The following is a 12,938-nucleotide window of genomic DNA, read 5'->3' as shown; positions in this document are numbered from 1 at the left end:
GAGGCTTGTGGTAAACTTCACAATGATGTGTATCATAGATCTTTTTGTGAGATCAAACAATTCCATTAAAAGTTTTCTCCAAATTTATAAAGCAATGAACTTTAGCATACGTAAAATACCCTAAACATATGTTAATTTTTTCGCGACGGTTCAAATTAGATAACTACACATGCAACTCTCATGTTTGAATCCTACCTATGCATATAGGAAATGCGCATTTGAGGTTTGGAAAAGATCCCAAACAATTTTTGGTATGATTGGTTGATATAAAACATGAATTAAAGCCTCCTAGGACTCCCTAAGTGTGAGTTCCTACACTTATATGTTAATTTTTTCATAACATGTTAATCTAAGGAGCCTAACCTAACATGCGGCACGGTAAAACTCTACACCCTAACACTTAATTTTTAGGTTAAATAAAATGCCCTAACATATGGTTTAATCATAGGTGATGGAGGAGATGCATAAATGCAAGATCGTACAATTTGGAAGGTGTTAGACACCAATCCAAAACCTCCACACGCATCAACATCCTCTTTGAACTCTCTCAAATAAGAGACGAACAAATGGAAACCACCAAGTTTCCACTTTTTTGCGAAGAGGACAGCAAATGAGGGACTTTGGGAGAGCAAAAATTAATGTTTCTAAGGACCTAGGGCTTGGGGATGTCAACCATACAACCATAGCTAGGGGGTCTTAAGGCTTTCCTAAGTTTTAGGATTTTAATTCACCCGGGCTGTCCAAGCTCTCTAATCTAAGCTCCAAATTGTTGTACAAGCTGCTTAGAGGAAAGAAGATTGCTGTCCTAGCTGCTGTGGACGTCGTCACCACTGTCCAAGATGCTCTCGGTGCCTCCTTTGCTATCCAAGGCACTCCCAAGCCTTCAAACCGCTATTTGGTAGGTTTTGAAGACTTCCCTTGATGTTTTGAAACTTCAAACAGCTCTCTTATTGCCTCGAGGTCGTCGAAATAGAAGGAGGAAGGAGAAGAAACCTTTCACCTTCAAAAATTGCATCAAATAAGAGCTACGGTGGTTGTGAGAGGGGCCAACGACTTCGGATAGTTCAGCGGCTAAGGTAGGTGGAGTTTCTTGGAGGTTCAACCAAAGGCCTGGGCCAGATCGGTCCAGGAAAGCACGTGAGGAGGCACAAACAGGGGGCTTCGATGTGGAACGGAACTTTGCACGCAACAAGGAGGTTTTGTTCCGCCTCTTCCCCTGGATCTCTCCCTCTCACGCTCTTAGAATGTACGCAAGCAGCATGTCCACACCCAAATGGCCCAATGCGGCCTCCTCTATACGTTAAATAATGGAAATTCTACTTGAGTAGATTTCCTGCATGATTGGATGTGAGATTGAGTGAGATTTAGGAGAAATCTTAGCCCTTGATTGAAAATATCTTATTTGAAAAATTAATTTAGCCCTAATCAGTCAATTAGTGTTGAAATTGAGCCCAAATCGGACTAGATTCAAATAGATTTGGGTTGGTTTGGTTCCAATTGGGTTCAATCAAGTTAATTTCATGAAATTAAACTTGAATCGGCATTGAATTGCATCAAATTGTGTTGAAATGCGTGTGACGAGGCTCGATTGGATTTGATTCAATTTTAATTTTATTAAATCAAATTTAATTTGATTAAAATGAATTTAATTTAATTTAATTTAATCAGGGTCTAATTTAAGTCAATTGATGCTAGGCGGTGATTAACTAAGTTGATCGAGCACCATCGAGCCTAGTATGGCTCGAATCGGCTCGATCCGAGTTGGATCGACATGAAAATGTATGTCAACAAATATCAGCATTTATATCACCATCACTCTGCACAATAGACCAAAGATATCTAAAATGAGTGCTTTTATTAATGACTTGATCACCCAAAGTAACAATCCCCCCCCCCCACCCCAACTAGATTTATTATTAACAAAATTACACTCTATATATTCAATTTTAGATCTGCTCAAACGAAAGCCTTTAAACTCTAAGGTTGACCTCCATAATTTAAGTTTACCTTCAACCCTCTCTTTAGTTTTATCAATAAGAAGAATATCATTGGCGAAAAGCATACACCAGGGTACAACTTCTTGCAAATGTCTAGTGAGAACATCCATAAATAAAGCAAAAAGATATGGGCTTAAGGCTGATCCTTGATGTAATCCAACTTAAATAGGAAATTACTTGGTCAAACCATATTGTGTTTGAAAACACAAGTAATAGCTCCTGCATATACATCCTTAATAACTTAAATATAAACATTATTAACCTCTTTATTTTCTAGAAATCTTCATAGAAGAACTTTATCATATGCTTTCTCTAAATCAATAAATATCATATACAAACCCTCTTTATTCTCTTCATATTTCTCCATCAAACCTCTCAATAAATGTATAGCTTCCATAGTAAACCTACCAGCATGAATCCATAATTTTGATATAAGTTAGAATCACGTCGCAACATATGCTCTATAACTCTCCCATAGTTTTGAAGTATGAAACATTAACTTAATTCCCCTATAATTCGCACAATCTTGTGCATCATCTTTATTTTTTTAAAAATGAATCAACGCACTCATTATCCACACATCTGACATCTTTTTAGTCATCTAAATAATATAAAAATGATTAGTAAGCCGAGAAATTCCTTCATCTCCTAAGCATTTCCACACTTCTATTGAAATATCATCAGGTCCAACAGCTTTTCACACTTCATTTTCTTTAAAATCTCTTTAACTTCGGTTTTACTAATACACCCAAGGTTTAAAATTGTGCAATTAGTTATTGAAGAATTTTCTTTAGTGAGGCAAGACATAAGTCTCAAGGCATTTTGAGGTATAAGCCACAAAATCCAAAAATTACATAAAATCAAAATGATAATTTTTTTTTTGTATACTAATCTAACAATATATTAAAAGTTTTCATAAAAAATAAATTGACATATATATAAAACATAAAAAGCCAAGATATGAAGTGTGAAATAATAAGTTGTTTAAAATTAAAATAAAATCTAAATATCACAATATTAAGATAACATAAAATATAGTTCAACTCAAAATTTTATCTTTCCTAAATCCCAATATCATATTCATTAACATGCAATTCAAAAAATAAATAGCAATGACATAACAACTCAAAACTCATCAGCATTGTCATCACTAAGAGGGTCTTCATTTGAATCATTGTTAAGATGAACTACTCTCTCCCTACCTCATCTCCTATGGAGTTCAATATCTCCCAATCAGCTTCTTCTACTTTATATCAATTATCTTCCTCTTCCCTAAATATTTTTGAATAATATGAAGATGGGTAATACATTAAGGAAAATAAAGTCTAAGAAAATTATATTATTTATATATCTTTTTTGATTTGTTCTTCAGTTGTGATGGATGTAGATGTTCTATGACCATCAAAAAAATCAACATTTAAATCTTCCTCTCGTAATTCAGAAAGCATCACATCCACTTCATCATCTACAAACTACTCGTCATCAAACGTCATATCCTCACAAATCAAAGGATCATCGTCATCCTTTAACCCTTTTTTCTTCAAGTTCATGTCTTTGAGTTTCCTATTGTACATAATGTACACTAACGAATTCATCCTCAATCTTGACAAACGATTTCCCCTCTTTGTATGCACTTGATTGTAGGTGCTCCAATTTCGTTCACATCTAGATGTAGAGCACGTTAATCACAAAACTTTCACATCAAAACATTGCAATTATGGAGTATCATCACCAAATTGAATTCACCACTCAACTAAGATTTATATAAATGAATATAGTCAATACTCAAAGAACATTTTTTTAAAAAATGAGTAAAACAACAAATGAAATTACCTGGAGATCATTTGGAAATAATTTCTTTTACCTGTTGTAATAAAAAAAATCATATTTATTCCTAAAAGGCACCAATTACATGTCCGCATTTGATTTTTCAGTTGCATCAGCTATCAGTTGATCAATGTAATGATGCAGTCCTAATTTTATCTCAGGATTTGTAAACCTATTTTCTACATATTTATATTGAAGGTTTAAGTAATAGTCTGCTGCATGCAAGTGATGGTGAAGCTGTAGCTCCCAAATATCATAAATAATATTCCAAATTTATCTTTAACTTCCCTCTTCACCCCTTAAGTTGTGAGCAATCATTTCCTTTGTTTCTTCAATAGCATTATAGATGAAACTCATAGCAGGCTTTTTCTCTGCATCCACCATCCTTAAAACTTATACTAATGATCTAGTGATTGAGATGGTGTATAAGGGGCTTTACTAAAATTTGTCATTTAAAATAATCTTTCTAATCTATTTTTTCTCAAGTTTCTTAGCACATGCACAACTAAACCATTGGGTGGAGGTAAACAAAGAATCCAAAGGGTTTCTAGCATCCAACATACTCCGTAATGTCAAGCGGTTGCAAATCTTATTGATGCTAGTCTCAAAATTTTTTTTCTTTGAAAATTTCTTCATAAGAGTCAAAACTCAAGAATGGTTGTAAATAAATTTAGTTATCTTCTTTGCTTTGCTAAGCGTATTCTTGTGCTGACGCAGCTCCCTAAGCTTCTCAAGAATGATATATATGCAGTGTACAACACATGGAGTTCAATACAAATGTTTTCTCTTCTCTATAACTTTTTCCTTGCAGTTTTTTTAAGCACTGACATTATATGTTACCAATTGGACTACTAAATGCTCTACAACCTCCTAAACAATGTTATCTAGTTATCCAAAGATGAACTCAACATCCTTGACCTGATCAAATGCCTCAATTGACTTCAGAAATACAATGATGTAAGGATTATTAAACAAAATATTTTTTTAAATTTCTATTTTTCATATATAACCAGCCATATGATATAACAGTTATACCTATTTGGGCCAAAATATTTTTACTTTCCTCAATGCTTTTTTCAATATTGTCCAACTCTTTCAAAATTCACTTTCTCAAATCATACATGGTTAGAGGTTTAAACCCTCTCACATAAGCTCCAACTGACCAAATCATGTTATAATAAGCAGGCGATGATACAAAATTAAATAGATTTGCATTTTCACAGAAAAAGATGCTTATATCTATATATACTATTTTTCGTGCTTCCTTAGCATTCTCTGGGATCATCCTCTGTGCAGTAGAGGCATATTCTCTGATGTTTGTACCATATAATAATCCATGCAACCCCTTGCACCCCTAGAACATATGAGATTCATTGAAAAAGATGAATCCCGACTGCTACGCTCACTCTCATAGTGGTGCCAACATCAACTCTGTCCTCGAACTGCTTCTGAGCAAGATGTTTTGACATGATAAACTTATTCATGTATGTTTTTTACTATATTAGGAACTTTAGTGCAAGGTGCAACAATCTTGTGGGACCCGGAAAGGTGCTCTTTCATCATAGTCACACCACCCTTCATTACTTTGTCACATTAATTATATTTCAAATATACATATAATTTGTCATTGTCCCCTACGTTCACTTGAGTGTTATGTTTCCATTATGGATCCTTCTTATGATCCGATGTAGCTTTAAATCTACTTCTAAACATCATTTATGAAACCCTACAATTAAATATTAAATCTTCAAATTTAACGTAAATTAAATTTCGAGCAACCCAAAGCGTTTTCATGTTTTCAAATGAAGCCATACTTAAGTCTGTTAAAAATTAGACTAGGTAATTTGAGCAAGTACAATGAACACTAAAAGATGGTATTAATCACCAAAAGAAGAAAGATTATCAAGAAAAGGAATAGATTGAATGTGAAATGCCTAAAATTGTGCAAGACTTGCACCAATAGAACAAAAATCTCATAAACACGAAATAGGGATGACTGAAGAAAAATAATTCATAAAGTTGACCATAAATTTTTTAGTTAAAGCAAATAATCATGATGAAAATTCACATAACTTATAGTGCTTGAAAGCATTTAATTGCTCCCAAGCTATTCATTCGACAAGACTCTATTCCAATGTAGATGTTGTTAATAATCCAACATCATTTGGACAGATGCATTTTCTCCTGATCACCCACCTAATCTAATTCTCATAATACTTGATCATTTCCTTACAAAGTCAATAAAAAACATATAAAGATATTTTCCTTGCTCAAGGTTACTTTCATTCATTTCTTAACTCAAAAAGTTTCTCTATGATCTTTGTAATATAAAAGCAAATTGATCATGTTGTATCAATGTGATTTTCCTAATCTTTATTCCATCATTCTTTCCATAACATTGGAGGAATCAAAAGTTAACTCCAGTATAGTTATCACTATTTAAATCTCCCTATAATAATTTATCCTCTCTGTTCTAACTTAAAAGTATATCTTGCATGAAAATGATTTAGTATATTTGATCATAAAAAAATATGAGAAAAGCATAAGAAAGATACATACAAAAAATGGGAGAAACTAATGCAAGAAATCCTTAAACTATGGTGCACGGACACGACATGACCCGGACACAAGACACGGTTTTTTTAAAAAAAATATAGGACAAGGGTGTGGCATGGATACGACATAATAATTTTTTTAATATAGTATATAGACATTAAGGTAACATTATATTAGAAATTACATATAATAATAAATCAATGTAATGATAACATGTTTAGCTTATAACAAATCAAGAGAAAGATTCACAACCTCCAATATTCCCATATCATCAACGGGCTCGAATCCATCTCCAACAATATCCCACATCTTGTTATCCCCTGTCGTATAAAGTGAGGTCTTCCTTGATAAAATATAAAGATTTGATAAAAATTACCTTACAGTTTTGAGATGTTAAATGTACTTCCAAATTGATCAAATTTGATATAAAACAAAGTGGAGATTGTTAGTATATTTTTATATCTATTTATTAGTATTTTCTTGTTGTTGGTATTTGTAACTAACCCAACATATTTAATTTGTAATTGTTGTAGTGTATGGTAGTTTTTTTATTTTGCTTTAATATTGTAAAGCCTTTGTGTGGTGGTAGGTATGGATTCTGTAAATACCGAAAGATCACATATTTGTTAATACATTTTATGAAATCAATTCCAAATAGTTTTCCTATTGGTTTTATTTCGAAAATTTTCCTCTTGTTTTTATTTCCTTCTACTTCTCTTCCTGTTAAGATAAATATTTGTGAACTATTCTAGAACAAAAACATAACAATTCTTCAGCCCGACTCCATGATTAGTTGCTTCAACCACCAAAAATCCTCTTGTATCCTGTTGCTTCAATAAAATACTGCAAGCACTAACGAAGGGAGAAAAAAATGGCGAAATCCACTTACAGGACTTGATGAGATGCTCAGTTGGCTCGCCTGCGCGCAGAAATGGTTCGCGACTTGGTCTCGGCAGTGTGCAGAAACGACGATGGAACAGGAAAGGAGTGCTCGGCTTGGCCTCGCGCGCTCGCGAAAATGATGAAGGAAGGGAAATGATGAGGGAATCGTGCTATCCATATCGCCTCAGGTGTTTGCCTCACCCATTGCACTAAAGTAATACGAAGGAAACTCCGCCAAATAAGAAGGGAGAAATTAGGGCTTGGGTGCTCTGAGCGGAGATATAAAAAGAATTTTTTTATTTATTTATTTAGTTATTAAATATCTGGAGCACATGAAGTCGAATACGAAGGAAATAAGAATATAGATATTATGTTTAGACTTTTCTTAATAATAATAGCTTTTAAGAGGAGAACGCCTCATCGAAGTGAGGCAAGGAGCGCCTTTGTTTATTTGAGGTGTACACCTTGCGTATCAAGTTCAAAGTGTTCGCCTTGATGCGCAAAAGGCCTGAATTACACTAAGGCACGCTTATTGTTGAGCAATTTTGAACCATGAATACACCAATAAAAATAAAAACTTTATTTTCATTTAGGGTGCTAAGATCATTAAAGTCAATCGCATTCTCAAAGTCTTTATTAAAAAATTTAGCAAAATATCTCATTCGCCTTCGTTGAATATCCTCTTCTAATAAAAATACTTTTAGATCTTCATCCTTGATACACTTCACTTGAACTAAATCCTTACTACTCATATCCTTTTTTTAGCTAACTTATACATATATATTTGCTCCCCTTAGTATCAAATATATTATATAAAATTATAAATCATTACATTTCAAATTGATTTCTTAGACTCATTTCTGCTTCTGTATATCTTTTCCAATTATTTGAATTTTTACAACAAAAATAATTTTTTTAATAAATATTCTTATTATTTTATCTTTTTTTGAACATTTTGATTCCACAACCAACTAATTTTATTATTAATAGTTTTTCTCTTTGATGCTCTAAGCACATTTTTTGCAATATTCTTAATAACACTAATTACTTTTTTGCACATAACATTAGCATCCTCATACACAAACAAAGTTTTGAGATATAGAATCTTACTCTCAAAAATATTTTATTAATATTCTTTAAATGCTCTCATCTAATCCTAAAACAACAATCTATTTTAATTTTAATATTCTGCCCACTCATTTTAAAGTTCAAAACTAATAAGAATACTGGGTATATAAACTCTCACTCGAAATAACTTTATAATCTTTGTAATCTAAATGATTTTACTACATTCATTCTTGTAAGTGATGAATGCTCATCTCTTTTCTTGAATAAGGTATTAACAATTACAAAATCATAAGCTAAAAAAAAATCTAATATGGTCTTACCACATTCATTAGTCGCTCCAAATTCATAACCACCATGAATATTTTTAAAATCATCTACCTCTCTACCAATATGTCTATTTAAATATCCTCCAATAAAAACTTTCTTTCAGATGTATCTTTTGTATTATATTTTTATGTCATTCAAAAATTTTAATTTTGAATATATATGCAAATATACTTGAGTATAAATGTTTATAATATTAATAATCTTAGCATCAACAACAATCTTTAAAACTATGATTCTATATCTAATTCTAATAATTTTTACAACATTATCCTTTAAAATCTTGCCTATAATCACACATAAACCATTTCTGGTATGAGTCTTACCAGAATATCATGACTTAAATCTTAAACTATCAATCTCCTTAGCCTTCTCTCAAACCCATTTAATTTCTCGAATGCAAAGAATATTAATCTTCTTATGAATCATAATATCTATTAATTTCATTAATTTATCTGTAAGGAAACCTATATTTCAAGTTCCTTTCTTAATTTTGAAATTATGGACTAGCTTCTTTGCCCACATTCGTCCATGATGTAGGAACTTTTGCCTATTTAACACTGCATCCGGGAGCCATGCAGCGGCCCTTGCTCACTTGTCATTATATTCTGGCCACACAACGCGTCGCTTCCAATGAAATCCACTTTCCAGTTATCAATAATAATAATAAAAAAAAAGAAACTACAATTTGCTAGTAAATGCTTATATGCTTTCTTAGGTTACAATAAAAACATAAAAAGAGAAACCTTACCCAGTTCATCAGGAAATATGGTATAAATATCAATCAAAAATTAAATTAAATGTTTCAGAAAAAAGAAGAAAAACAAGCTAGTAGAAGACATACCTTCAAAACAGTTTGACGTAATTAGTGATTTGAGGTCCGAGGGGCATAAAGCCACATTATTACAGATCTGATGAAGTCGTAATATATGTGCAGTACAGTAGATTAATTGCGCAATATGGTGTTAGCATTAATATACTCCCTCAGTGTACTTCTTGCCTCTGATTCCATCTTCTCATGCTGCTCACGTTCTTCAGAAAAGAGTTCCACAAAGAAAGTTTCAACAGTTCTTGATGGCAGTCCAACCAAACTATTGCTTCCATTATGAGTTCCTTTCATTCTCCGTAAGGAAAAACTTGCCATCAAGGCCTACAAAACAAATAAATACATAGAATCATATTGGTTAAAAGTCACTCTCTACATTCTAGACTGCCTTTCCTTCAAGAAAAAAAAAAATAATGGCAGTTTAACTTTATTAGTTGCATTATCTTCCACAGTGACATGCTCCACGGTCATACAAAAGTTTTATAGACCAACTGTCCAAGTAGAAAATATAAACTTTTATTGGTTAATGGAAGAATAAATTTTGTGGCATCTCGTTCCATCTTGTTTCTATTTTATGCATTTTATTGCATTGTTTCCCAAATAAATAGAAACACTATCTAAATGTTGACAAATTTTGAAAAGTGAACATTTCGAAATGTGAACATAAATACAAATCCTATCACATCTTCTTGCCTCATTCCATTCTTTCCAAGAGCATAACACATAATTGAAACTTGCAATGCATTTGAATCATGATTTAGCTTAAAATATCTTCAGTTGTTACTAGTGCAAAAGAGCTATATTGATATAAATTCAGATGCAGTTCTTTAACATGAGGTGTAAATTGGGCTTACTTGGACATAGTTAACCCCCTTCTCAATCCTTCCAATTGCATAAAAACTAAATTATCGATGAAGTAAAATGACAATTTAATGCAATCTAGGTACATAACATTAGTAAGGTCCTTAGTCTTTATCATCATTAGCTTTATATGAACTATGTTATGTTAGCACTTAAAATAGATTAAAGATGATAACATCATTTGTAAAAGAGGACAAACCAAAAGGGAACTAAAATAGAGTCTGATGCACCCTTTTTTTTTCTTTTTCTTTTTTTTTTCTTTTTCTACACCCATTATAAAACATACCTTCAACCAAAAGTTTCAGTTTGTGGGGGTGTAATCCAACCACTTGTATTTATGCACCAATATATTTTCACTAATCCAATGTGAGATTAAATTAAATATGCTCGCATGTCTTAGAATAAGCACCCAATGTTGGTAGATAATAGTTAAATAGGGAATCCTCCATATAAGGCCAAAGCAAAAACTAATTCATGTACTACTTCAAATAAGGAAAAAAAAAACCCTATTTCAAGTGGTTTTTTTTTTCAAGAATTCAACGCATGCATTCATCATCATTGACTTTTATCCCAACTACGAGGGACCAGCTTCATAAATCCTCCTCTAGCCACTACCAACTATAATATTAAACATTAAAATCCAAAATAAATACAAACATAACACTTATGAATAGAGATTGGCAAAGCAAGTGGAACACGCCGCTCTTCGCAGTACTGCTAGTAACATTCAATCAAAATCTATGTTCCACATAGATATTGGGTGATCCATTAGTTGGTTTAGTTTAACCCAAAAATTCTATCAAAGAGATGTAGTAAGATTAGGGGAAAAAATGGAAAAGATGTTGAAAAAAAACAAGAAATAAACAACAAATAAATAAAGTTCTCTTACTTGTAAGTGTGCTATTCCGCTAGCGCTCCCTTGATCCAATGGATGTTGGACAAGTCTCTGCCAATAGTTCTTAATTGAGAACGGAAGAAACCTTAAAACTGCCATGAGAGAGTACAAATCAAAGGAATTATTCTTTATTGGAGTTCCTGTTACTACCCACCTCCTCTCAGCCTTCAACTCAACAACTGCTTTAGTTTGTTGTGATAAGAAGTTCTTAATAACATGGGCCTAATCCAAAATAACTCTCAACCACTCTATCTCCTTCAGAGGGGAATGTGATGAGCTAAACTCCAAAGCTAAAGTTTTATATGCTGTCAGCACAATATCATGGCTCAGAAGCAAATCCACTTCCTTTTTGTGCTCCGCATGATACAAATACACCTGTAAACTACCAGGTCTAGTATGTTGCTCCAGTTGAGCTATCCAAGTCGTAAGGACCAATGATGGGCAAACAACTAAAGTTGTTTTGGGGCTTGAAACCTTATATTTTCTATCCAAAAAGCCACCATTATAATCATCAACATCTATTTTATGTTTCTTCCTAGAACTCACAACCCTTTTGTTACCAGACTTGTGCTTCCTTGCTCTAGATGTTCCAACGTCGTCTACTAGGGTATAAGAAACACTACTAACTAGTTTATTAGAAGCAATCAAAGATAACAAAGTGAGGGTTTTACCCAATCCCATGTCATCACCAAAGATTCCACCCTTGAGTGGCTCTAGCCGGTCATTTGTCAAGTGATTTCTCAGCACTTTGAGAAAGGCCCCATTCTTCTCCTTCCAAAATAATGGCAGGTCTTGTGAGTTCTCCCTATGGACCAACCAACCCAACCCTTCCTTCTGGTGAGGAAACAACTCGGTCAAGATGACAACCTTAGGAGGTTCAAGAAGCTCAATCCCCTTCCCCTCCTTCCCCACAAGTGCAAATATCTCATCGACCCTTCGCCGCTCCTTGGAAACATTAGTAGAGGTGGACTCATTGACAATGACAGACTCAGATAGGCCGAACTCGTGGTCATTGGGAGTGAAGAGATGAAGGCTACCGTCTTCAATGGCGCATTGGACTGTGGGGATGGCATCAGAGAAGGCGAAAAATATGAATTTGGTAGGGAATACGATAGGGACTTCTGCCATTAGATGGGGGCTTGGGAACGATGGACTCCACGACGGAGATGATGTGAGAGTCGAGGAGAAGAGCAAGGACAACCGCAAAAGTGCGCTCGATGTGATCGACTTGAACTGCACTGGAATTAATTATGACATTATTCATCTTGTTGGCAATCTGCCAAAAAAAATTTCATATCATTATTTGTATTTTGTCTATAAATTTTCTAAAACTAAGTTATTAGTTATATACATTAGCCTTATTTCAAAAGTTAAATATAAATTATTTGCATTTTTTCCTTTTTAACAAATTATTATTGTCATTATTTATATAGGATTCCAAAAACCTTAATTTAAGAAAATAATCAATTTAAGTTTTACTATGTCTATTCTTTTAAGTGATGAGATGCCCCTCTCTTTTATTAAATAAAATATTAAGAATTACAAATCATAAACTAAAGTAAAATCTAATATGATCTCATCACTTTAATTGCTCGCTCTAAATGCATAGCTATCATGAATACTTTTAAAATATTTGATAACTCTACTCGCATGTTCATTTAAATTCCCTTAAATTAAAACTCTTTCTTCAATATATATCATA

The 12,938-nt window shown here is 33.1% G+C and overlaps 1 pseudogene; it reads right to left on the bottom strand.

The window, feature by feature from the left end:
- Positions 1 to 9,208: 9,208 nt before the first annotated feature.
- On the bottom strand, positions 9,209 to 12,364 carry LOC110098571 (annotated as a pseudogene).
- Positions 12,365 to 12,938: the final 574 nt, after the last annotated feature.

Source organism: Dendrobium catenatum, unplaced genomic scaffold (assembly GCF_001605985.2).
Source record: "Dendrobium catenatum unplaced genomic scaffold, ASM160598v2 fragScaff_scaffold_777, whole genome shotgun sequence".
Taxonomy (NCBI): Eukaryota; Viridiplantae; Streptophyta; class Magnoliopsida; order Asparagales; family Orchidaceae; genus Dendrobium; species Dendrobium catenatum.
The sequence above is the reverse complement of the archived record's forward strand: the minus strand, read 5'-3'. Positions and strand labels throughout refer to the sequence as shown.